General features: G+C 40.6%; 1 protein-coding gene across 1 annotated transcript in view; it reads right to left on the reverse strand.

Moving 5' to 3' along the window:
- Window positions 1–6,000, reverse strand: part of schip1 (schwannomin interacting protein 1) — a 534,426-nt gene that overhangs the window by 409,394 nt on the left and 119,032 nt on the right. The window lies entirely within an intron of this gene.

The following is a 6,000-nucleotide window of genomic DNA, read 5'->3' on the forward strand; positions in this document are numbered from 1 at the left end:
ACAGCAGTAGGTTGATTAGCTGTTCTGAGCCCTGTGTCGCCTTGACATTTCTGAGTTATGGTGGCCGCTTCAGGAGATATTCTAGCACACTTCTCATAGATGTGAACAGGGCTGGAGTGTTTTATACTCCACCTGATGTGTATGCTAAGCTAAAGCTATGTTTACCTCTAAAGATAGTCCCTTCTGCTAATAGCAAATGAAACGTGGCAGCCTGTTAGCATTATTCAAAAGACCAACATCACAGCTCCCCATTAGCTTTCCTTTGTTTTTAGCCACATTAGCTATTTAGCACATTCATTGACTTTGAACAGCTGATTGTTCTGGGCTAAGTACACCGATTGTCTATGGTAAACACTTAAAAGCTGATCTAGAATCAGAATATGTTTAATGAAAGGCCAGAACAGGGTGACGCTTATGCATGAAGGGCTTGTTCTCCCTCTGCAGTAATTCTGTCTGTGGCTGAGCGTGGAAATGTTCCCTTTTTGCTCCATAAATCTTTCCGTTAGTGGAACACACCGCTGCAAACAGGATCCTGCACTGAATAAAACATTCCCTTTTAGTATGAACCGGGCTCACACACCATAAATCCTGCCATCCTCAAACAGAGGAGAGGGGAACAGGCGCTAGGACGAGAAAGGAAAGAGACAGAACAAGAAGGGAAGAATGGCAGACAGACTTGGAAGAGAGGTGCGAAAGGAGATAAGATAAATACCAGGAGGGTTGTACTGTATATAACATAAGAGGGAACTGCATTCATTTCAGTTGACTTTGCTTAAATAAACTTACTGACTTCATACACTTTGCTTGCAAAACTGTGCTGACTAGTGCCAACTGCTTTGACTGCCGTGCCCTCTAAAAGGGTGGTCCATCACCGAGCAGCACTGAAGATCCCAAATAGAGGACGTTCTCATTTTAATAATCTCTGAAACTCTCTCTCTCTCTCTACATAAATAACTCAGGTTGTTTCAGAGTCACTCGGTTCTCCCTGATGGAAACTGTTTACCTTCAGTGTTTTGTGCTTATGAGCATTTTAATAGATGTCAGCGTCACTAATTAACAACGTTCTATTAAAAGACTGGTTTACCAAGAGAGACGCTGGAGCATTTTCACCTAAAATGAGTTCATGAAGAGAGTCTTGTTATAAAAAAGATAACAGGACATCAGAGACATAAATAATCTTTTAGTACTTTTACTTTTGATACTTAATTACATCTGAGGGAAAATACTTTGAGTATTTTACTCAAGTGGAGGTCTAGAGTAAGGACTTCTACTTCTATTGAAGCAATATTTTACCTTGGGAGTCTCTACTTTAACTCAAGTACATGATTTGTGTACTTCATCCACCTCTGGCTTTTGGTAAGTTATTGGTACTTTATTAAGGAATGAAACAAAGCTACAACTGAACTGTCCTTAAAGCTCTTCCTCCTTTTCTTTTATGCCTCATATTTGACCCAAATTATTGCCTTTCAAGATGTAATTTGTAGATGGTTGTTCAGCCCTCAGCATACATAGATCAACATGTTCTTCATCAATTTCAGACAAAATTGTCTTGGTTGCAAACAATAATAACATACAAAATTTTTTATATTTTTGCACCACAATTTTAAAACTATTCAAGAAAGTAATCATATATGCATAAAAACTACTATATATATATATATATATATGTATATATATATACAGCAAAGATCAAAATACACTGCATATCAGTCAGTAACATGCTTGTAGATGGTGAAAAATGCAAAAGGCCACTTAATGGGCCAATTACATTTTTACAGGGCCTAACCATGGTCGTACCTATTTTATAAAGTCAGGCATACACTGTCCGATTTTAGCCCGTTTTTAGGCCTGATTTGATTGGTGTAACCGTCGGGATCGAGGAGGCAGACACATGTGCTGAGGTAAGCACCTTTTATTGTGGGCAAATCCAGGATCATAGTCTAGTTCCAGTTCTAGTCCAGGTTCAAACATCCAAAACAGAGAGCAGGAGGGACAGACATGATGAAATGAACACTGAATCCAACACCAAACACCACGAGAATACAATACATCCACCAATTCAGACAAAGACCAGTAACCAGACAGGGGAAAACACAGGGCTTAAATACATAAGGGCAAACGAGAGACAGGTGGAAACACAGGTGGAGACAATCAGGGGCGGAGTAACCAAAACAAGGGGCCGGACTTGGAAACCAAACAAACGCACATGGATGAAAAAGTAAACCAAAAGCACATGAACAGGACTGGGAGGGGCCGATCGTGACAAACGGAGTCGAGTGACTTTCATGATGGAGTTGAATTTCAGCTTCATCGGCCTTCGTTTGTTGTGCAGTGTGAGAGGGGAAATGATGCCGATTAACTGCCCCAATGAGCTCCGATCGAGAAGTCAGATGATCTGATTGATTTCTGATGTCAGAAATTTTGGTCACTTGTCTCACAGTCTGAGCAGCCTCACGAACCGATTCCTCAAAGTCGCACCCAAAACCACACACAGTCACCCCCACATCTCCTAAACGGAGACAAAAAAGTCCACATTTGTGGCTCCAACATCCGTATATGCTTTGCTCCATTTGAGTTGAACTGCAAGGTTTAAATAAACACAGTGATTTTATTTTTGCTGTAAAATTTAGATTTTTGATTTTTTAACTTCAGTGCACAGTGTGGCACAAGTTAGCATAGCTCTTGTAACAGTTTGTCAGTGGGTGAATCTCAAAAGGTGCCATCCTTCCTATGTAGAGCATCAATTTCTGGCATCAAAGTAGTGCTCTGTTTGTTCAGTATGGAACTGTGCACACATGGCTGAATTTCAGAAAGCTCGACATGTGATGCACTTTATGGGTGCAGGAGTAACCATTTTAACATGTGGTGCACTATGTAAGGAGGAGGGAGCCATTTGCGATTCAGCCAGTGTTTTTGCTCAGAACTATTGGAAATTGTAGACAGAGCTGAATGTAGGCGCTGCATTTTACATGCAGTGTGAGCATCTGTGTCGCATCATGTCACTTGGACTGAGTGTCTTCATACAGTGTGGGTTTATAAGTCAAAGGCTTTGTTTATAACGATGGACGATTCAAACGTACACAGTCACTTTTCACCAAAGAACAAGATTCTGAAAGCACACAGTGTATGTCTGAATTAAGGTGATACAAACAACTTAAGACAGGCAGGAGAATCTGTTTTCACTGCAGGAAAAGTGGGAGAGTGTGTTTTTTTTTCATTAAGGCAATGTTCCAAAGACAGCGTTGAGGAATTGCTGCCCAACAGAAAAGTACATAATTACGCTTCACCTTTACCCAGTCACTTCTGTGCCTGGATCTCGGGCTCTAAATGGTTAGTAAAGGGTCAGACACCTTGGGCAATTAATCACACAAACGCTCTCACGCCCCCCCTCCCCTCTACACACATACATACACACCCCATAATGCCTTTCTATACATAGGCTAATTACTGTCCAGCCCTCATGCTGCACCCCACGGCTACAGTAATTGTGAGCGAGAACAGAAATTAATTTTTTATTGCACAGTGTGCATATTCTGAACAACTGCCACTCGTGGTAATTGACGTTGAGTAGGTGGATGGCGGGTTACTTTCAAAAGCTTTAAGTTCATCTGGCAAGCAGGATGAGCTGCTGATACCACAGAGGAACTCTATATGTGTGTGTGTGTGTGGGTGTGTGTGTGGGTGTGTGTGTGTGTGTGTGTGTATGCATCTCTGTGCAGATAAGAGGCAAAGGGCAGGGATTGCGTTTTATGGTTAAGTGACACATTACACAGAAAAAGAGCCCTAGCAAAGACCTTAAACACTCCTGTCAGTACAGCTGGCTCAGTAATGCGCAGGTGGAAAATTCATGGAACCGCAACTAATCGTCCACACACAGGACACGCCCCCAGACTAATGATGCCAGCACTCACTTGAAAAGAGTTGCAGGAAGACCAAGAAGTTGCACAGAGAACAAAAGGCAGTGAACTGCACCGCAATCATCTCCATTAGCACTTCCGAAAAACCCCTCTGCTAAAAAACAAGCTGAGAGATGTGCATCTAAATTGTGAACAGGAGCATTTAGACAGCAACAATGGGCCTAATTCTCCAACTGAAACTTCTTCTTAAAACCCACTTACTGAGTTTTCAAGACGACTCTAACCTTCACCGGTGTCTTATTTGGGATTTGTTCTTAGGTAAGAACAGAATCTACAGAGCTGGTGGGAACAGTTCTGCGCTTTAAGAACATGTCATGAATCGGACATAGACTTTTTCTTAGGACGTTCCTCAAGAACACACTTAAGACAACACTTAGGAGGATGTAGGTGAATGAGGCTCAATGTTCTCTGGTCAGACAAAACTAACACAGAACTCTTTGGCAACAATTTAACTCGTCATGTTTGGAGAAAAAAAGAGTTGATCCCAAGAACAGCCACAGTGAAGTACGAAGGTGGCAGCATCATGTTGAGGTTTAACTTATGTAGCGAACTACCAGGAGATATTAGATGGGAGTTTAAATTTATCAGCTAAGAAACTGAACATTATATATTTATATATATATATATATATATATATATATATATATATATATATATATACACACACACACTCACCAGCCACTTTATGAGGTACACCTTGCTAGTAAAAGATTGGACCCCCTTTTGCCTTCAGAACTGCCTTAATTCTTCGTGGCGTACTTTCAACAAGGTGTTGGAAACGTTCCTCAGAGATTTTGGTTGGTTATTTGAGTTCCTGTTGCCTTTCTATCATCTGGAACCAGTCTGCCCATTCTCCTCTGACCTCTCACATCAACAAGCCATTTTCATCCACACAACTGACCGCTCACTGGATATTTTCTCTTTTTCGGACCGTTCTCTGTGAACCCTAGAGATGGTTGTGTGTGAAAATCCCAGTAGATCAGCAGTTTCTGAAATACACAGACCAGCCCGTCTGGCACCAACAACCACGCCACGTTCAAAGTCCCTTAAATCCCCTTTCTTCCCCGTTCTGATGCTCGGTCTGCACTTCAGCAAGTTGTTGTTGCGGCCATGTGATTGGCTGATTAGCTATTTGTGTTAAAAAGCAACTGAACACTGTACCTAATAAAGTGGCCTGTGTGTGTGTGTGTGTGTGTGTGTGTGTGTGTGTGTGTGTGTGTGTGTGTGTGTGTGTGTGTGTGTGTGTGTGTGTGTTGTGTGTATATAGTAAATACTACAACTTAAAGCTTGCCTTTATTGAAAGTGCTGGTTTCCTCTCTTTCAATCATCACATAAAACATGAGTGGAAAGTTTTGGGTACAGGTGTTTTATGAACATGTAATTTAACATATTACCAGTTTGCCTATAGAGTGATAACTGGACTATACAGTGATAACTAAACTTTCACTGTACAGATTTTGCATATTTTTGCTCAAAATATTTTCATATATTATTCAATTTAGATTTGTTCATTTTACTAAAGATATGACAGGCTATTTTTAGTCTTGGATTATTGTTGACGTGACCCTATATTCGATACTATTATAGCAATAATTATTATGATAGACTTAAAAAAAAACATTGGTTAAGAGCTACTTTACTACTCTGTTAATGCATTGCTAGAAAACTGTAACTTTACTGAAGTTAAAGCTGACAGAATCTTATCTTCCCAACAAATCTCCTTTCTTCTTTTCCCACTTGATAGATTTGAATATTTTGCATACATTTTGTTACTGTTTCATTCTTAGAACTTGTAATTGTGATGTGTATTTGGAGGGAAATCGTCTTTGGATTTTTGTCAATAAACCTGTTTTCCAATTCTGTTTCTTTAAGACATTTTGGGTTGTGTGGGGCGACTACACCTCGGACCAAAGCGACATTTTTGGGGGTACATGAAAGTGCACTAAAGCTTATAAGTTGACATATAACCCAATCCTAGCTGCAGTCATTTCTGCATTAGGAGCAGATAGAGTCCCATGGTGGACTTGGAACTGGAGGTGCTGCGGTAGTTCTCTATGAGGTTTAGAGGTAACTTCATCACTAG

Source organism: Pygocentrus nattereri, chromosome 19 (assembly GCF_015220715.1).
Source record: "Pygocentrus nattereri isolate fPygNat1 chromosome 19, fPygNat1.pri, whole genome shotgun sequence".
In the NCBI taxonomy this organism is placed as follows: domain Eukaryota; kingdom Metazoa; phylum Chordata; class Actinopteri; order Characiformes; family Serrasalmidae; genus Pygocentrus; species Pygocentrus nattereri.